Genomic DNA, 22,040 nt, shown 5'->3' on the forward strand with positions numbered 1-22,040 from the left:
AGTGTGAATGGATGGTTATGGATAATGACTTGACTTTGCGACCAGAATATTCCTTTCGACTTAGGGCATCTGCTACTACGTTGGCTTTACCCGGATGATAACGAATATCGCATTCGTAATCACTGAGTAGCTCGAACCACCGTCGTTGTCTCATGTTGAGCTCCTTCTGATCGAAAATATGTTGTAAACTCTTGTGGTCAATAAAGATAGTGCTCTTCGTTCCATACAAGTAATGTCTCCAGATCTTCAGAGCAAACACTACTGCTCCTAGTTCAAGATCGTGTGTCGTGTAGTTAACCTCGTGTGTCTTCAACTGTCTCGAGGCGTAGGCAATGACCTTACCTCGCTGCATCAGAACACATCTGAGTCCTTGATTTGATGCATCGCAATAGACTGCGAAGTCTTCTATTCCTTCGGGAAGGGATAGTATTGGCGCGGTGCACAAGGCTCGTTTGAGCGTTTGGAACGCTCTTTCTTGTTTCTCTTCCCAGTCAAAGGCCACGCCTTTCTGGGTCAGGGTCGTAAGTGGTTTTGCTATTCGGGAGAAGTTCTGAATGAACCTGCAGTAGTAGCCAGCGAGACCTAGAAATTGACGAATTTCTATAGGCGTCTTGGGTGCTGACCAGTTCTCAATGGCTTTAATTTTGGATGGGTCCACGTGGATTCCCTCTTCGCTTACCACGTGTCCTAAGAATTCGACTCTTCGGATCCAAAATTCACATTTCGAGAACTTCGCATAAAGTTTCTCCTTTCGTAAGGTCTCTAGAACTTGTCGCAGATGATCGCCATGCTCTTTCTTACTTCGGGAGTAGATCAGGATGTCGTCAATGAAAACGATGACGAACTGATCCAAGTAAGGTCGGCACACTCTATTCATCAGATCCATGAAGACTGCAGGCGCATTGGTCAATCCGAATGGCATCACCACAAACTCGTAGTGTCCGTAACGAGTTCGGAAGGCTGTCTTCGGCACATCCTCCTCTAGCACTCGTAACTGGTGATATCCGGATCTCAGATCAATCTTGGAAAAATAGTTCGCCCCTTGCAGTTGGTCGAATAGATCATCTAGGTGTGGAAGAGGGTAACGATTCTTGACCGTCAGTTTGTTGAGTTCTCTGTAGTCGATACACATACGGAATGATCCGTCTTTCTTCTTAACGAACAAGACTGGTGCTCCCCAAGGTGAGAAACTTGGTCTTATAAAGCCCTTGCTGAGCAGTTCGTTAAGTTGACCAGAGAGTTCCTGCATCTCAGCTGGTGCTAAACGGTAGGGCAACTTGGCTACTGGGGTAGCTCCTGGGACTAATTCGATTCTGAACTCGACTTGTCGTTGCGGAGGTAACCCGGGTAGTTCTTCTGGGAAAATGTCGGGGAAGTCGCTCACTACTGGGATGTTCTTTAGTTCTTTCGTTTCTAGGTTCGTGTCGACGACGTGAGCAAGGAATGTGTGGTATTCTTTGCGCAGATATTTCTGTGCTTGAATACTTGATATAATGCGAAGACTCGCACCAGGTTTGTCGCTGTAGACTATAAGAGTTTCATTAGACGGGAGGTTTAGACGGACTGCTTTCTCGTAGCACATGATGTCGGCGCGATGAAGACTTAACCAATCCATGCCGATAATAACGTCGAAGCTTTTTATTGAGACTGGCATAAGGTCGATTGGGAATGAATGGTTATCTAGAGTTAGGGTACAACCTAAGTATATGCTATTTGTACTTTCAGTTTTCCTATTGGCCATTTCTACTGTGAATTGTTCATTAAGTGCGTGTGGTTGTTGCTTAAGCATGCGAGCAAATTTGTGGTTTACGAAGCTGCGCTCCGCTCCACTATCGAACAGAATGCATGCATAGGAGTTATCAAGGAGGAACGTACCAGTCACCACTGTCGGGTCAGCAACTGCTTCCCCGTGGCCTATAGCTAGTACTCTCCCTACTCCTCCAGCATTCCTCGCCTTGGGGCAGTCCCTTTTAAAGTGGCCTGCTTCGCCACATCCATAGCAAGTTGGGCTCGCGCCTGAGCCAGGAACTTGGGAGATCGGTTGTGCAGGGAACTTACAGAAGCGGACGGTGTGTCCTTTTCTGTTGCAGTTAGAACACTGCATTTCACGGCAGGCGCCGTTGTGGTGGAAGTTGCATTTGTTGCACTTCATCAAACTTCCAGCATACTGCTTCCCCGGAGTAGTAGCAGCAGTAGGGGTTACCGCGACATGCACTGCCACGATTTGCTGCTTCTTGGCAGCTCGCTGTTTCTTCTTCTCATCCCAGAATTTCCGCTTAGTGTCAGCGGGTTTGGAGGGTTCTGGGATGGCTAGGGTGGTTGTTGTTGCAGGGGTTTTGACTCCGTGGTCAATGAGTCTTTGTGCCAATCGCTTGGCATTGTCGATGGTAGCGGGGTTTGATGCTAAGACATTCCCTTGATACGGAGGCACTAGCCCCCATATGTACCGTTCGATCTTTTTCCCCTCAGTGGGAACCATATTGGGGCAGAAGGCCACCAGTTCGCTAAATCGGGCAGTGTAAGCGATCACATTGGTGCCTTTCATGGTCAGGTTCCAGAGTTCATGTTCCAACTTTCGGACTTCGCCCCTCGGGCAGTATTCCTCAGTCATGAGGTCCTTCATCGTTTCCCAGCCCATGTCGTTAGCCACGACGAGTGTTAGGGCTTTAACGTGGCCGTTCCACCACGTTAGGGCTTTTCCCTCAAAGGTGCATGCGGCATATTTAACTTTGCACGCAACAGGGCATGAGCAGATTTCGAAGACTGATTCAGTCTTCTCGATCCATTGCGAGAGGGCAATGACTCCGCCGGTGCCATAGAAAGGCTTCGGCTTGCAGTTCGTGAAATCCTTGTAGGAGCACTCTCTCGAGCGCACAGGGATTTCAACTGGAATAGATTCAACAGGGGTTCCACCTCTGCTGGCATCGGATGAGTGATACTGAGCCATGGCAGTTGCCACTGCTGCAGCTACGGCAGCATTCAGGGCTGCAGTATCGATGACCGGAGGCGGTGAAGGCGGTGGAGGTGCAGGATTATTCCTGGTGGATTTGCGAGGAGGCATCTTTCAGCTATAAGTTTAATAAGATAAGAAAAATGGTAAGAATCAATTTGTAAGCAACGTGAGAGTGACACATGGACTAACTAACCATAGCCCAACAGTTGAATGAGTGTTTGAAATCACAAAACGGAATATTAGTAGGAAAACACAAGTGTAAAGATTTTTCCCACATATTAGACAGATGTCAATCATACTGGTATTACAGATGTAATAAGTTCAAGGAAAATCGACCTAACAGTAGGTCTTACATCATACCATACAGACCAGATTGACAGTCCTTAGATTCCTAATTACAGTACCGAGAGTTAGGAATATTTTACAAACAAGTGCTACTGAGAGCACAAATGTTCAAGGCTATTCCTTAATCAAAAGAAAGAGATGTACTAGACATCATCTAATGGCGATGGGAATTCCTCGGGCGAGCCCTGAGGTCGGACACTTGACGAAACACCTCTTGAAGGTGTCGATCCTGAGCTCTCTGACGAGCTCGAAGTTCCAAGACTTCAGCACGGGAGGCAGCCAGTTGTTGCTGCAGGGTTTCGTTGGTTCTCCGGGTCCGTTCCATGTCTTCTTCAAGACGGCGGATGCGGACTGTGTTGACACCTGAGTTGGCATCCATCTCCATGACCCGGTCGATGGCTGCTTGACCTTGCTCGACATTACGAGCTATTTTGCGGATAATGACAGGCAGAGCTCGGTCAGCAGAGCCACCATCGCTGATGTTGTAAAAGGTTCGGTCCCCAAAGTATGGTAAGGGTTGACCCTACTCATCACTCCAGCGATTCAAGTTGTTTGCCCACATGAGAGTAGGACCTGGAAAAGCTGGTCGAGGGTTGTTGTTCGGGGCTTGACCTACAAGCGGTAGGTTGTTGACTTCAGGCTCGGAGTCAGATCCATCAGAAAAGCCTTCTGCGAGGTGATCATCCAATGGGATTGGATGCTCATCTTTGGGCTCTTCATCGATCCACCCGGCATTGCCTTCATTTGGAAAGTACGGGTCGCCGTGATGGAATCCGGCCATTTATATCTACGCGAGAAGAGAGGTATAAGAATATAGTATACGTGTAACTAGTAGTACAAAAATACACCTATTGTATTTTAAGTTTAAGTTCTACTGATCTTCTTGTGGTATTGTTGGTAAGTTTTTAGACTTGTTGACATATCACAACCATTCTAGGGCATATGCTAATCACTCCTAGGACCAGCATAGTTGATCAGGCTATGCCATTCCCAGGACTAACCATGCATCCCCAAGCTCACTCGTGATATTTAACAATCGTAATACTTTTGTTCTTGTCATTGTGACACGGATTTTAGTATGAATGCAGACTAGTATACTTAATTAAATATTTTAATATTCAAAGTATAGACTCTTGGTCAGAGTGTTTTAATCCCTTTTGGGTTTATAGTTTAGTATATCTTTTATGGGTTGATATACTTGATTCACTATAAACAATGCTCTGATACCAATCTGTCACACCCCAAAACCAAGAACGGCGAAAACGTTCTGGGCCGGAGGACGTCATGTATAGTATCACAACACAGTAAATGTAAATAAGCAAACAACATCATCCATTGCATTAAATATATAATTTTAATACAAGCGTGTTCTGTACAGTTATAGACACCAAAATAATGTAAATCAAAATAATAAGATGAGTCTTGGATACGCTCCATCTTCTCAAAAGCTGGCCTCGATACCTGTCTACTGATGACCTGAGAATACAAGTTATTTTGAAAGAGTTTATCAGCATTAAGCTGGTGAGTTCATAAGTATTTTAGTGTCAATGTTTGTTGTCAAAAACGTTTGAACCTGTCTCAATATATAAGTCTGTAAAAATGTAAGTAAGTGTTTGAAAGTGTTTGTAAAAGTTTGAATCTCTCAGAAAAACCTATATTTTCTATTAAAGTGACCTTCTACCAAGGCTTAACTGTTTTGTATACTCGTTTGTTGTAAAAGTGTGTAATTTCCCAAGTGTAACTATCATTTAATAAAATATAGTTTGTACATTAATGCGTAAGTGAGGTTATCACTAAAATATGTAATGGGTAAATCATTATAGTACTGTAGTTTTGTATAATAGGAACTACTGCTGTACTAAATACCTTAAACCGGATTTATATTAAGGTAAAATTTGATAAATTGCACCATGCTATCGACTGGTAACAACGACATAATGAATGGTCGTAATAACGAAATGACGTTTGGCACCCGCAAACCTGCAGGTCCGGCTGTAGCTAGCAGCAAGGTGTAGGATAGTCAATCAAGTATAGATCTATATGCAAACTCACGCTCTCCCTCCAAGAGAATTCTGGCTACAACTCAGGCCATGACATTTAAGGCATGCTCCGACACAGTGGATCACAATTGTTAACGTATTCATGTATATGTAATGTTTCTCGTTCTAGTATAATTGTATATGTTCTCCTTCTAGTATAGATGTATATGTCCTGTTTCTAGTATAGATGTATATGTCCTGTTTCTAGTATAGATGTATATGTTCATGTTTCTAGTATAGTTGTATATGTTCATGTTTCTAGTATAGTTGTATATGTTCATGTTTCTAGTATAGCTGTATATGTTCCTGTGTTACCCCGATGGTAACTAACTATTGATGTACTGATAAGTATGAATATAGAAGTATTTTTATGTCTATACATGTATATATGATATATAACTAATATTGAAACGACCTTCGGATGGTCACCCGAAATCCCACCAGACCACATCCAAATCGAGAAAAAGGAAATAGGGCGGATGGCCTTCCTAAGCCCTTTAAACATTACTTATATATCTATACATATATGGGCATGCAATTTATAAGGAATAAACTAAAGTTTAATAAAAGCATTTGATAAGTAAAAGAGTTTGTAAAACATTTGAAGTGAAACAATTTGATAAACAGTTTGAACAGTGAATAAATAATTGGTTTTCTAGTTATAAATCACATGTGATTAATGCAATCACATGTGATTAATGCAATAACTATAAGTATTTAACTTGTATTCCCCCCCCCCATAAAGTTTAAAAGCATTTCAAAGGTTGATTAAAGGGGTATGAACTCACTTGTGGTGAGCTGATTGGATTGTAGTGTCGGGTACCGTGCTAGGTGGCAAACGGAGACTTGTTTACACGCACGAGCCTAGTTATCATATAATAAGCATATATATAACTAATTAGCCAATTAATAACTTAATAAAATAAGTTAGAACACTTAGGAACATGTAAACACTTTTCATAAGTGTTTAAGGTCCTAATGGTTGCATCTAAGTTGCTACGGGACAAGGCAAAATGGTTTGAAGCACCAAATGAACTTGTATAAGAGTTCACCACCCAACAAACCCCACCATTGAAATTTACGGCCATAAACTCATGATTTTACGGCCGTGAACTCCTCACTTGGTGGTTTTGGGTGTTTTGAAGTGCTATCTTAATCCTAGAATTAGCCTAGCATTGTTGGAATAATCCTTGAAGTAGTTTAAGGCCCTAGAATGCTCCATAGAGGAGTTTACGGCCTAATGACCATATCCCCTAGAGTTTACAGCCGTAAACTCCTATGGGGTGTTGGTTTTAATTCATTTAAGTCACTTGCACATGTAGGATAGCTTCCATGTTTTTATCTAAGGCTAAAGGGGACAAGAGGCACATATTTTTGCCTTTACTTGGAGTTTATGGCCCAAGTGATGTTCCTTGGCCGTAAACTCCCTTTTAGGGATGGTTTTGATGTCATTTACTCCCCATTCAAGTCCTATGTATTCAAGGGTAATTGTCTTAAGGCCTTAGGGGTGTTTAGGGTACATTTTGCCCTAAAAAAAGGGGTTTACGGCCCAAGAGATATCCTTGGCCGTAAACTCCTATAACTCCATGATTTTGAAGTGTTTTGGTGTCCAAAATAGCTACAAGCATTAGAGGGTAAATGCCTTAAGCCTTAAGGGTGGTCAAGGGCTCACTTTGGCCCTTGGAAATTGTGTTTACGGTCCAAGAACTCTTGGGCCGTAAACTCCTAAAGACTTATGATCTTGGATGGTTTCTAGCCTCTAAAGATCCTACAATAAGTCCTAAACAGTTTGTCTAACAAGGAATCGGGACTAGGAAGCTTATAGGCCTCGTTTTGGAGTTTACTCCCCAAGAACGTTCTTGGGCGGTAAACTCCCGGATCTTGTGTTTTAGACATGTAATCTATGTTATAAAGCATAAAAACAAGTAATAAAACACATCTAGGAAAGTAGACTCACAATCTGGGATGAAAACCCGAAGATCCATGAGAGAGAAAATGGCTTTTCTCTAGTTGGAATTGTGAATAATGAATTAATTAAATTCAGAAATCTATTTATAGTCCTGAAATATTTTGGCAGAAAATATTTTTATTCTGGAAATAGGACTGTAACATTATGAAACTTGGAATGTTCAAATTTCACAAACCCAAGAGCATCCACTCTCCTGATATCTCCTTAACTGTAAACCCTAATGTACACAAACTTGTTCGGAAAAGTATGAAACTCACTGAAATTAGACTAGCTTCTACTGAATAGATAATGTTCGTACAAATGGAAATTTCGGGTTGTCACAGTGAGAGAAGCATAAGGAACCCTTTGATTGCTACCCCATTAACAGCTTTGACCCACAAAGGAGCTATTTATGCTTGGAATGAGAAGCATAAGGACGCCTTTGAGAAGTTGAAGAAGAGATTGTGTGAAGCACCGATTCTTTCGTTGCCTGAAGGAGTTGATGACTTCGCAGTTTATAGTGATGCGTCTGGAGTTGGGTTAGGTTGTGTTCTTACCCAAAGGGATAAAGTGATAGCATATGCATCGAGACAATTGAAGGAGCATGAAAAGAACTACCCCACTCACGATTTGGAGTTGGCAGCGGTAGTATTCGCCCTAAAGATATGGAGGCATTATCTTTATGGCACAAAGTGTAAGCTTTTCACTGATCATAAGAGTCTTCAATATCTCTTTAATCAGAAGGAATTAAACATGAGGCAACGACGCTGGCTAGAGTTACTCAAGGACTACGACTATGAGATACTTTACCACCCTGGTAAAGCAAATGTTGTTGCTGATGCCCTCAGTCGGAAGGTAAACCTTGAAAAGAAAAGGCCAAGAGCGTTGAGAATTGAAGTTGTCTCGACAATTATGGAAAGTATAAAGAAAGCTCAAGAGGAAGCTTTAGGGAAAATGACCGAAAAGAAGAACGTTTGGACAAAACGTTAGTGTTCGATACAAACAACCAAGGGTTGAAGGTATTCCAAGATAGGATTTGGGTACCTAAGATGGGCGGAGTAAGAGATCTTCTGATGAAAGAAGCTCACAAGACCATGTACTCGATTCATCCTGGCAGTACAAAAATGTATAGGGATCTAAAGCCCTATTATTGGTGGCTGACGATGAAGCTCGATGTTGCTAAGTATGTGGTCGAGTGTGTAACTTGTGCTAGGGTTAAGGCACAACATCAGAAACCGTATGGGAGTTTAGAACCTTTACTCGTACCCATGGGTAAATGGGAAGACATCACCATGGATTTTGTGACTAAACTACCCAGAATAAGGAATGGTCACGACATGATTTGGGTGGTCGTTGATCGCTTCACTAAGAGTGCGCATTTCATAGCAGCCAAAGAGAAATGGTCTATGGATAAACTTGCGAATTCTTATGTGAAGGAAATTGTGAGGCTTCACAGTGTTCTGTTAATGATTGTGTCCGATCGTGACAGCTGTTTTACCTCGAGATTTTGGAGGAGTCTACAAGATGAATTGGGAACCAAGTTGTGTTTGAGTACAGCTTACCATCCGCAAACCGATGGTCAGAGTGAACGAACGATTCAAACATTGGAGGATATGCTGAGAGCATGTACCTTAGAATTCCAAGGTAACTGGGATGAACACTTACCTCTAGTAGAATTCTCCTATAATAATAGTTTCCACTCAAGCATTAAGATGGCACCTTATCACGCTTTCTATGTGGAAAACTGTCGAACGCCATCATATTGGCTGGAAGCTGGGGAAAAGTAGTTTATGGGACCTGAAATAGTCCATCAGACTGCCGGAAAGTTGAAAATGATAAGGGAAAGGATGTTAGTTGCTCAAGATCGACAAAAGAGTTATGCTGACAAGAAAAGACAACCGATATCCTTCAATGTTGGAGATTCGGTTTTACTTAAAGTCTCGCTGTGGAAGGGACTTATAAGATTTGGTAAGAGAGGGAAGTTGAGTCCAAGGTTTATTGGACCATTTAAAGTTCTTCATAGGATCGGGAATCAAGCTTACAAGCTAGAGTTACCGGAAGAACTGGAGGGTTTTCATAACACCTTTCATGTGTGTTACTTAAGAAAGTTCACGGGAGATGTGCCCAACATAATTCCGATTTATGAGTTAAGGTTGGATGAAAACAAGAGGTTGATCGAAGAACCTAAGGCAATCGTTGACCGTAAGACTATGAGGTTACGACGCAAGATGGTCGATTTAGTGCTTGTGCGTTGGAAACATACGAATGGACCAAATCTCACTTGGGAAACGGAGAGTGACATGATGAGTCGCTACCCGCATTTGTTTGGTGATATGTGATTCCGAGGACGGAATCATCCGAAGGGGGAGAGAATTGTAACACTTGTGTTTCTAGCCTAGGAATTTATATTGAGTTGATAGTCTAGGTTAACCTTTGTAACTCATTTTGAAGAAATGAAAACGAATTATGTGAATATTATGTGAATTATGTGTTTTATACTTAATTATTAGGGCTTAATTAATTAAGAATAAAAATAAGCATCAAAATTAAAGTGTGAGATATGCTCGATATCTTTACATAAAGTTGTAGTAGTCGAAACATGGATTTCGGGGATATAAAGAATACCAATATCCGAGTTATAACGAATAAGTTATGACCTGTCGAAGTTTCGTGACAAAACCGACACGGTGCTGAATGTCGTAAAAAGTGAATTTTCAATAAACTACTTTTTAGCCTTAGTGATCTAAACAAAATTCATATTATTCGTTAAACCGAGAAGTTCGATAAAAAGAACGCCCAAATCTGACTTCGTATGAGGAAGTTATGACTTTTCGAAGTTTCAGCTTAGAAGTAGACAGCTAAAAAATCGAATTTTAGATCGAGCAATTTTTAGCCGACACAACCTAAACGAGAATCGAAGGTCTCGTCATTAGGAGCACAACGGTAAAAAGTCTGATGAAAACGGACGTCGGATGAAAAAGTTATGAATTTTTAACGGATTTCCTGTCCCGGTCTGTTAAAATAATAATATAAAATTTAAAGTCAAAATTAGCCGACGAAGTCTAAACGGAAGTTGTAGAGCGTAATTTTAGCTACGCGTGCATATAAAGAACGTCAAAAACGGAGCTTGTATGCGAAAGTTATGAATTTTAGAAGATTTTGGCACAAAATTCGAGAAATTTCGCATAGATAAGCTTCACCCGGAAGTACCACGTGTCCTCGCTTTGCATATGCCACGTATCCGGAACCTACTGAGTCACCAAAGCCACCTGGAAAGACGTGTTGCCTTCCCTCGCATGCGAGACTGCCCCGTGTCGCCCCGTGTCAGATTCTGATTTGACCGAAGGGAGGTCCAATCCGAGGCTAGCATATAGACCGAACCTCGCACCCTAGCTCCGAGCCTCGCATGTGTGATACGACTCCACGGTCCAATTAGTGAGTGCCACTGAGACCTTCGCACATGCTGACCACCTGCGCATCGGACACACGCCTCGGTCCACTTAGAAGCTGCCAGCGAGCCCTCGCAGGTGCGACCTATGTGCGAGCCATGCGCAGCCACGTGCTAGCCACCTCCCCTGCGAGCTTCGGATCTGCGACGTGTGTCTTCCCTCCTGACCATCCGATCAGAAACCTCGCCCCTATAAATATAAGGGTGCGAGACCTCCCGGGTAACTTTGAAAATTTGTCAATTTTAACCCCTAAACCCATATCTCTTTCATCTTAACATCCCGCAAAGCCCCGGTATCGATTGTAAAGCCCGGAATACTCCACGAAGTGCCCGAGAAGCCCGGAAAATTTATCTTTCGGTTTCGAAGCCCGACTTTTGCAAAGCCCGGTTTCTCAATAAAACTCTCGGTTTTATTAGAAACGATCGTTTTAGGAAACGAATTGCTGCCCGATTATCATCAAATTAAGTGAGTGTATAGTCACTTTCATTTTACACATAGATATGAAGTATTTACCTTATAATATGTGCTATGTGTAAATATATTAATTGTTTATTTGAGGTGACTGTTGTGTTGATGTTTTATACAAGTTTTAAACTGTATAAGTATTTTTATCTACAAATATGTTGGGTAGAACATGGATAGATAGTGATGTGTGATAAAATAAAATTGATGAGAGGCCTCGATGTGTTTTGAGATCCAGTCATCTAGCGGAGTTTGGATTACGACCACGGACTTTCTAGACAGTCCAGTGGGAAACATTAGCAGGTCCGCAACCTGTAGGTGTTAATGAACTGAGAGTGTTCATTCGTTGTACTCCATCCCCCTCATGGTTGCCTTTAGGACATGTATGGCTGAGGAAACCCCTTAGCAGTAGTGTCCATCCCGATGATATTCTTTAGGCTAGGTCCCTTGTGAAAAGTGTTTAGGGATGTAAAGTGAGGATAACGGGAACGGGTAATCAGGGTTATTATTGATTGGTGAACTTAATAAGTTTATTATTATTGTGGGTTGAAAACCCTATATGCTCACCAGGCGCCCTAGCCTGACCCACTCAGCTTTTTATGTTACAGGTAGTGGACCCCAAGCATAGTCGGAGGACGACGAGAGATTTTTGGATTATAGGCCAGTAATTGTAAATAACTGTTGAAAGACTTATAATGTCTTGTTTATGATTTTGATCTGTATCGGAACATGACATCTCGAGGTTTTGAGATATATATATATATATATATATATATATATATATATATATATATATATATATATATATATATATATATATATATGGAAAATATATACCTTCTTAATGAAGGGTTTTGATAAACTTTTATCATCTGTTGTTTGGGGACCAATTCCGCAACATCTTTTGAAATGATTTCTCTGATTTTATTTTATAAAGCATAAATTAAATTGGTCTTTTCTGACCGAGAAATTAGGGGATGTCACAGATAGTCATACTTGGGAAAAGCTTTCATTGTTACAAAGAGACAAACACACAAAACAATCAAGTCTTGGTAGAAGACTACTTTTTATACTAGGAGAAAATATAGGTTTTTCTAGGAGTTTTCAAACATATACAAAACTTTACATTGTTCAAAATACAAAAGTTTACATTGTTCAAATAAAAACTTATCCTTCAAACATTTACAAGTCTTTTCTTCACAATTTTTACAAATCAATGACACTAAAATACTTATGAATTCACCAGCTTAAATGTTGATCTACGCTTTCAAAATAACTTGAATTCTCAGGTCACAAATAGACAGGTACGACGACCAGGTTTTGTGAAGACAGAGCAGACAAGACTCGTCTTATATTTTGATTATTCATTATGTTTTTTATACTATGAAAGAAAGCACTTGTATGTAAAATTATACTATTAATGCAATGGATGATGTTGTTGCTTGTTTACTACTTAGCATTGTTGTGATACTTTACATGACGTCCTCCGCCCCAGAACGTTTCCGCCGTTCTTGGTTTTGGGGTGTGACAGTTTTGAGGGTCAACACAAGGTATTGTTATATAAGTAACTCCATACTTAATATAGTTTTGAAAACAACCAAGCCCATGGTTTGTAGTGGGAGAAAGAGACATTCCAGTTAATTTTCATAGTGACTCCTGTAACCGAGCTATATGACTGAATGTACCCCCTACAACGCTTCATTCGACGTTATAGTAACAAGTGTAGACCCTTATCACCCGCTTCGATCGATCGGTCAAGGTTGTAGCTAGCAACCGCAGGAAGGGATATCAACCCCATATAGATCTATAAATATGTACCTTGCTCCGAAGATTAACAGTTATAGTAGTGTAGGTATGCTAAGTGTTTAGGTTTAACTAATGAATATAGTCTCACTAAAAAACCCTTAACTAAAAAGTATGTGAATAACTCTCATCCCTAACTTAATTGTGATTAAATCACTCGTCATAATGAATTTCATTGTATAAAGTTTATAAAAGTCGAGTATGCTTGGTATGTATATAAAAGTGTAATGTACTCGCTATTATAGAGATGTATGTTTCAAAGTAATGAACATGTGTACATGTATAAACTTTATGCATTTAAAATTATAAATATACATGAATGGTAATAGCTTGAATTCTGATATTGCCATGTTTATACCTATTTTCAGGCAATATTTGAGTACATTTTTATTAATAAGTTGATAATATGTTTAGAATAATGATACTTATGACTTTAAATTGTTATTTCCAGTCAATTAGGAGTATTTTCGAAGAGAGGGACCAAAAGCGACAATTATAGAACATGGGAGACTTGGAACACAAGAGATGAAGAAATCCACGGAAATTACTAAAACCACGTCGTGGCATGGATATCCACGACGTGGCATGAGTAGCCTTGAAGATAAAGATCGCGTAGAGAAGGAGACCTTACCTGATGCGGATAACTTGGGCGCCACGTCGTGGCATGTATATCCACGACGTGGCGCGGGATTTTTAAGATTATTTAAGCACTCTTGACCATTACGAATAGAGAGGACTTTTGGCTGGAGAAAGGAGTTCCAGAAGGCGATTTGGAGCAAAAGAAAAGTTCTGGAAAGAGGCTTTCAACACCAAAAGAGTGAAGGTCCATAATTTAGTTTATTTAGTCGTTAACTAGGAACATGTTTCATTACACCTTGATTTGTGTTAGCATGTTAGTTGCTAGTATGAGCAGCTGAATCAAGCTACTCTTGTTTAGCTAGATGAAGCTTCCAACTTATGAATAGCTTTACTTTTATGGATTTATTTAGTTGGTAAATTGCTTGTGTTTGATTTGTATTCACCTAGCATGCTTGTGTTTGTTTCTCTAGTTGCTTAATGTCATGTTCTGTGTAGCTTAGTGACCATTAACTGCATGAACTTGTTTACCTAGAGATTTAGTGAACATTAAATTGTTAGAGCTAGGATTGACCAATCTTAGTTAGTAACTGGAATAAATAAACTTAGTTGTCCTAGAGAACGTGAATTGTAACTATAATTGCGTTTACATAATAAATCTTACATAGCATATTCATATTCATAATTGGTTCTGTGTTTAATTGTGTGTGACCATACATAGTTTGACATGAATTAATTAATTATTGGTAAAGTTAGACCTAAATTACTAATAAATTAAAACCAACTAGATAATCCATAATCATTAGCTAGCCATAAGGAAGAAGTGGATTCGAACTAGACAAGAGTGTGTTTTTACTTATTGAATTTGAGTTAAGTTCGTCTGATCTTGTAAAATCAAATAAAACCCTTTCTAAACTTGTTAATAATTAGGTTAATTTGATAGCAAATAGATTAATTAGTAACACCGTTCCCTGTAATCGATACCCGACTTACCCAAACTATACTGTAATCCGACTAAGTACACTGCCTATAAGTGCATAGTTAGTTTAAGTTTGTTAGGTTATAAATATTAAAATTAGTGGGTACTTTCGTGCACATCAAATTCTTAAAATACTACAAAGGTTTATAACATGTTTGTTATAATATACAATGTCACATATAAATCGTATATTTCTGTATCATGTAGCATTTGTCATGTGGACTAGTTATTTCTCGATAAATTAACCATAATACATATAAAGAAAGTTTATACTAGTTTATTTGTAACAATATGTTGTTAAATAGCATTTTTATAAACTAAATTTATTATTTTTTTTGCATAAAAAGATAATTTGTTTATATAAACAAAGTATATAGGCACATGTATTCCCCCAAAATAATTAGAAATATTAGAAAGGGTCCGTAAACACTCACCTTTGAAGCATCAGTTTCATTTGTTCGAAATCAGTTTGTTAGAGAAGTTTGACGTAAGAAACCGCAAAATCACGTTTCTTGAACTTCGAAATATTTCCGGGACCGTTTCGTAACAAATTTAAACTATTGGAGGCTATTGGGTAATTTAATTAACCAAAATAAGATTCTTTTGGTTAAAATAAATAAAGGGAGAGAATGAAATGGTTTAAATTGAATTTTTGTTTGAAAATTGGACTGATTTTTTTAAGGATTTCAAAAGGAAGGGGCTGAAATGCTTATTTTTATTCAAAGTTTGAACTTGGGATCTATTTTGTTAAATATAACCAAATGAGGGGCTGTTTTGTTTAAAATACACCACGGTCTTGGGGGAAAGGACTCGTTTTGAATAAAAGGTCCAGTAAAATGTTTTTAGTTCGTAAAATCGAGATGGTTTAGGGCTTTTTGTGCCCGTTTCCATTTGTTGATCGGGCAATGGGAAAAGGGAATACGAACAGACAGACGAATCAGATGAACGAAGGCAACGAATACAGAGAGGGAAAAGGGAGTTCGAACGATCGCATTTGTTTGATCGATTTCGGGAAAGAGGTCGTCTCCGGGGGTCGACGAGGCCGAAGTAACGAAGGGTCCGATGGAGTGTCGCGAGCAGCAGCAGCGAAGAAGTTGAGACCTTCGGAGGTCTGTGGTCGATGGGAACAGAAGAGAAGGAAAGTGAGGGGAAAGGGGTGATTCGGTGACGTTTGCGAAGGGAAGAAGAACAGAGGGTTGCGAGATCGAGTTGGAGATGAAGAGATCCGAAGGAGCTGCCTTGCTCAAGACGAAATCTACAAAGGAGTGGAATGGAAGGTCGATCCGGGGGAGCAAACAACGAAGGTTGAAGGTGGCGATGGTGGGAGGCTGTTGTGAAGTCGATGGAGGGTTTCTCCGGCGGTTGTAGGTGAGTGGATTGGGGCTGCTCCGGCAGCCTCCGTTTTGCTCTCTCTCTCTCTCTCAATTTTATTTTTGACTGAAATCAATGGAGTTTTGGTGGGTTTTGGGCTTGATTTTAGACATGAAATGAAGAAAGAAAAATGAAATGTGATATGGCTGCTTCTTCTTGGCAGGACAAAGGAAAGAATGAGAGGCTGATACCTCTTGTTATTCACCGGAAAACAGAAGTTATCACACCTCCGGTGTGTCATGGGCAACCGATCAAGAAGAAAAAGAAAACGTGGGAAGGAGGAAAGGTAAGATAGTGGGACAACACATCATTAGAGGGGGGTGTTTGGCTGTAAATGGAGGAGTGTTTTCCGTTATGGTTAAGTCTACACTCCAAAGAAATGTCCCATGCTTGCCTTGAGGTGATGGGGAGAAATGGTCGAGTGTGGTTTTTATGATCAAATGCACATTTTTGTAGGTGAATTTGGTGATGAATTGTGTACAATAATAAATCTTGGAATGATCTTGTATAGGACATTACATTATTTGTTTATGTTTGTGCACGTGAGTGTTTGTGTGCGTGGGATAATACACGAGAATGAGATACGAGAAATAGGAACTTGATTATTTAGCAAGTTATAGTATTTTTGTTTAAACATTTCATGAGATTTAAATATAAAAATATATAAGATGCATATTTATTCATCTAAACCTTTAAATCATCAAAACGACACAATACATGTGTATATTTGTTGAAGACTTTAGGAAACAATTCATTTATACCTATAATGTGTATATGCATATGTTATGAGTTATATATATATAAAGAATGTGAATTTTATGCTTCCCATGGAAATTATGCCTTGTGATATGATCTTTGCTGACATAAGTGTGAGTAGTTACCTGTTCGTCAAAAGAAGAAAATAGTCTTCACGTCGTGGAATCTAATTGTCACATCATGATTGAAAAAGATAATCGATATTTCGATTGTGTTTGAGCTCGAAGTTCAAGGATTGCTTGGATCTGGTTCTGATTTGCGTCTTGCATGTGATCACAGAAGATGAACTCTCCTTTGGGTTCTCTAGTTAAATCCACTGGTTCAACAAAAGAAGAAACTAACTAAGAAAATGTATGTTTTTATTTAGAGTTCTACTAAGTTATGTAGACTATAGAGTTTGGATTCTTCATATTTCGAGTTTAGATCAGAATTCTTTATAGTTTCCGCTACATATATTTGATCCAATGAGGCTCGAAACCCATAATATGCAACCTAAACAACCTAGGTTCATTCCAATCCTTTCTAGATATTAAATTCCCTAACAAAATACTTCAATTCAACAAAGATCAACTCACCTTAACCTTGATGAAACTTTTATTAAGCTTCAAGTCTCCGGTTCCCCTGAAGAAGTTGTCAATGCCTCACCTAATCACATATATCACCATATTATTAAGTGAGTTCCAAGTTCATAATCATAGCTCTAATATATGCTAATTTTTTAGATTTTAAGACTTTTCTTTTCGACTGTAAATTTATAGATCTTTAACACAATCAAATTCCTAAATGATAATTAATAATTGTAATAAGTTTAAATATTTAAAATTGTAGGCTCTAAATACATTAGGTAGATTAAATATAATATAATCGTAAGCTTTAGGGTAAATGACACAAAAAACACTCTTTTTACACAGAAATTCGATTTTGACACCGTGTTATTTTTTATGTCAATTTTGACACTGTGTTTTCCAATTTGTTACAATTCTGACCACTTAACCGGTTAACCAGGTTACATGCTGACGTGGCATGCTGACATGATATGATGACGTGTCAAAATTGATTTTTTTTCCACAAAAAACACTAAGTTTTCACTTTTTTCGATTTTGACACTAAGTTTAATTTTTTATTTCAATTTTGACACTATGTTCTTTTGTTCCAATCGAACATCATTTATCAAATTTTGTTCAATTTTGTCTATTTTTCATTTGAAACCGTATAAATATATTTTTTTATTACATTTTAAAACGTATAAACATATTTTTTTCGTTTAAAAACCACATTTTAAAGTTACATATTTAATATAAAATACATTTTTTATATAACTGATACATATTTATACATAAAAATATGGTTTGAGTGTAAAAAAAAATGTATTTATACAAAACTATGGTTTTTAAATGAAAAAAAAAAACATATTTATACGGTTTAAATGTATTAAAAAAATATTTATACGGTTTCAAATAAAAAATTGTCAACATTGAACAAAATTGGAAAAAATGATGTTCGATTTGGAACAAAAAAACATAGTGTCAAAGTTGAAAGAAAAAATTAAATTTAGTGTCAAAATCGAAAAAAAAAATTAAAACTTAGTGTTTTTTGTGAGAAAAAAATTAAATTTTGACACATCAGCATATCATGTCAGCATGCCAGGTCATCAAAACTGACACGTCATCATGCCATGTCAACATGCAACTTGGTTAACCAGTCAAGTGGTCAGAATTGTAACAAATTGAAAAACATAATGTCAAAATTGACACAAAAAAACATGGTGTCAAAATCAAATTTCTGTGTAAAAAGAGTGTTTTTTGTGCTATTTACCCTAAGCTTTATCATCCATGATTATATTAATCTATTATACATCCACTAAATTAGGTAGTTAAATTCACAAAGTTCACCGAATTTATCAACGAATCATATATATATATATATATATATATATATATATATATATATATATATATATATATATATATATATATATATATATATATATATATATAAAAGGTTAGGATTAAATGTGAATGGTATATATTGTGTGAATGTATGACAAGTTTTGGACCATTAGATTAGATTTGTATATGACTAAGATTAGATGGTATACAATAATTACAATGGAACACAATACATATAAAATGTCTTTTTAATAAAAGAAAATAATAAATAGTAATTATAAATTCATAATTGCCATTTTAATTAATTCTCAATAAGGAAGTTGAGAGAATTATGTGGAACCCATTTATTTTAATTCAGAACTGATATTTAATTATCAAAATCAACTCTAATTCTCTACACATCTACGAACTTATAGTATACAAATCATACTGAAGAATCGGAGATTCTTCCAATAAATAAAGATAAAGAATACAGGTTCATTCATAAAGAATACGAAATCGTAAGAGATTTTTTGAGAACTAAACGTTGTTAAATATTATTACTGCATATAATCTGAATGATAACAATTTGCATAAAAAATGAAACATTCTTAAAGAATACATGAGTATATAATGTGATATCACAGAAAAAATATATTGCACTATAATCAAGAATATATACCATTTCTATAACATAAAACAATAATGTATACAATATCTTGAAGAATATATACAACCATCTATACTATATTCTTTAAGAATATGTTTGCAATATATACTATATTCTTTGTATAATATACAATCTTCTTGATGATTAAAAAAATATAATATATATTACATTCTTTAAGAATCTGAGTATCAAAAAGGCAAACTGAAATACAAAAACCCTACATTCTTCTTCACGGTTCATCAACTCTAATCATCTTTAAACAACCAAAACTACCTACATTCTTGTTTCTCGTGAAATGCATCATACAACCCTCTTGAAGTATTACTTTCATCCTCTTGAATAAAATAATACACTGCAAATATATATATATATATATATATATATATATATATATATATATATATATATATATAAGTCAGATTACTAAAATGAAATAGAATAACATATAATATTCTTTGAGAATATTTTGCTAGAAACTGCCAACTACCAAGAAAACAAACTTTTCAATATATTAATGGTTCTTGACAAAAACCAGATAAACACTTAGTACATTGCATTTCTATGACATCCCCAAAATCACGGCCAGAAAAGACCGGTTTAATTTATGTTATTAAAATGGTTTCGGAGTAATGCATTGATTAAGAGTTGCGGAATTTGTTCCCAAAACAAAATATAATAAAAATAAGATTTACCAAAGCATTTCTTAAAGAAATGTATTTTTCATTATATTACAAGACTCGGGATGTCATGTTCCGATAAATAGACCAAAAGCATAAACATTTCAATACAGACCTTACAATAATTATTTACAACAACATGTCTATAATCCAAAAATAACTTGACAAGTCATCCAACTTATGCTCTGGCGCCACTACTTGTAATACAAAGAAAACTGAGTGGGTCAGGCTTAGGAGCCTAGTGAGTATATAGGGTTTTCAACCCACAATAAGTAATTAAATTTATTTTCATTAACCAACAATAACCCAATTACCCATTCCCGTTATTCTCACTTTCTGTCCCTAAAACAACTAACACAAGGGACCTAGTCTAAGAATATTTCATCGGGGCGACAACACATGCATTCGGGGGTTTCCCAGCAATATATGTCAAATAAGGCAACCATGAGGGGGATGAAGTATAGCGAATGAACACCCAAGTTCATTAACACCTACAGGTGGCGAGCCTGCTAGCATTCCACAGGACTGTATAGAAAAGTCTGTGGTCGTCATCTAAACTCCGCTAGATGACTGAATCAAAAACAACATTGAGGCCTCTCATCTGTTTATCACACATCAATTATCTACCCACGTTCTACCCAACATATTAGTAGATAAAAATATATATTTTTATACATAGTTTAAAACTTGTATAACATTCTCATTCAATACATATTCCAAACAACAGATGAGACACATACACATAACACATATTTCATAGAGAATAAATCACATCTATGAGATAGAAGAAAGTGAATATATATTCACACATATAACAACAAAATATACACATAACACGTATTTTGTATAAAATACTTCATAATTATGCATTAGAAGAAAGTGACTACACACTCACTTGATTAGAAGATGATCGGACAACACTACGACTTATTTAAGTAGTATTCTTCGGTAGATCTGGAAGATCTTCACAAAAACCAGGTTCCTCGCGGGCAGAGCTTCGGCTCGGGAATTTTACTCCTCGGGATCTTCGGGGCTTCGGGACTCGGGAATGATACCTAGGCTTCACGATATTTCTTGCACGAAAACTGAGGTAAAACGGGGGAGAAGGAAGAGATTTTGGCAAAAGAAGTCGGCTGACCTCGCATTCTATTTATAGGGTGCTGAAAATTGGATTACGCTGGGCATAAATCTAGGTACGTTGGGTCTACTAAGCCTTACGCTGGGCGTATGCGACGTCATTGCATGCGTCTGCACTCGATTGACGTCATTGCATGCGTAGCTGAGGCGATTCCGGGTACGCTGGGCGTACTCCAAAATTACGCTGGGCGTACTCGATTAAGCAAACTTCAAACTTGCGTAACTTTCGCATACCAGCTCCGTTTTTGACGTTCTTTATATCCACGTGTATGTGAGACTAAGCTCTACAACTTTCTTTCAGACTATGCCGGCTGATTTTGACTTTATTTTTATTATTTATTTTTAGTAGGCCGGGACAGGAAAACTCCGTTATAAATTCATAACTTCTTCATCTGGCGTCTGTTTTCGTCTGTCTTTTTACCGTTTCACTACTACTAATGAGATCTTCGATTCTCGTTTAGATTGTTTCTGCTAAAAACCACTCGATCTCAAACCGAGTATTCGAGTTGCATACTGCTAAGTCGAAACTTCGGAAAATCATAACTTTCTCAAACGAAGTCAGATTTGAACTATCTTTTTATGCACGCTCTTGGTTTAACGAACTCTACAACCTTCATTTAGATCACTAAGGCTAAATATCACTCTATTGCAAATTCACATTTTACGTCATTCAGCGTCGTGCCGGTTTTGTCGCGAAACTTCAACAAGTCATAGCTTCTTCATTATAACTCGGATTTCGGCGTGCTTTATATCTCCGGAATCCTTGTTTCGACCACTACAATTTCATGTAAAGATATCGGGCTTATCTCACACTTTAATTTAGACGCTCATTTTATTCTTAATTCATTAAGTTCTAATAATTAAGGAAATAAACACATAATTCACATAATACTCAAATATTTCATCATTAATACTTCAAAAAGAGTTACAAGGGTTAACCTAGATTATTACATCAACAATAATGCCTAGTCTGGAAACGCGGGCGTTACAATTTTCTCCCCCTTAGG

The sequence above is a fragment of the Lactuca serriola genome, chromosome 9 (genome assembly GCF_051521515.1).
Source record: "Lactuca serriola cultivar US96UC23 chromosome 9, Lser_US96UC23_V15, whole genome shotgun sequence".
Classification (NCBI taxonomy): domain Eukaryota; kingdom Viridiplantae; phylum Streptophyta; class Magnoliopsida; order Asterales; family Asteraceae; genus Lactuca; species Lactuca serriola.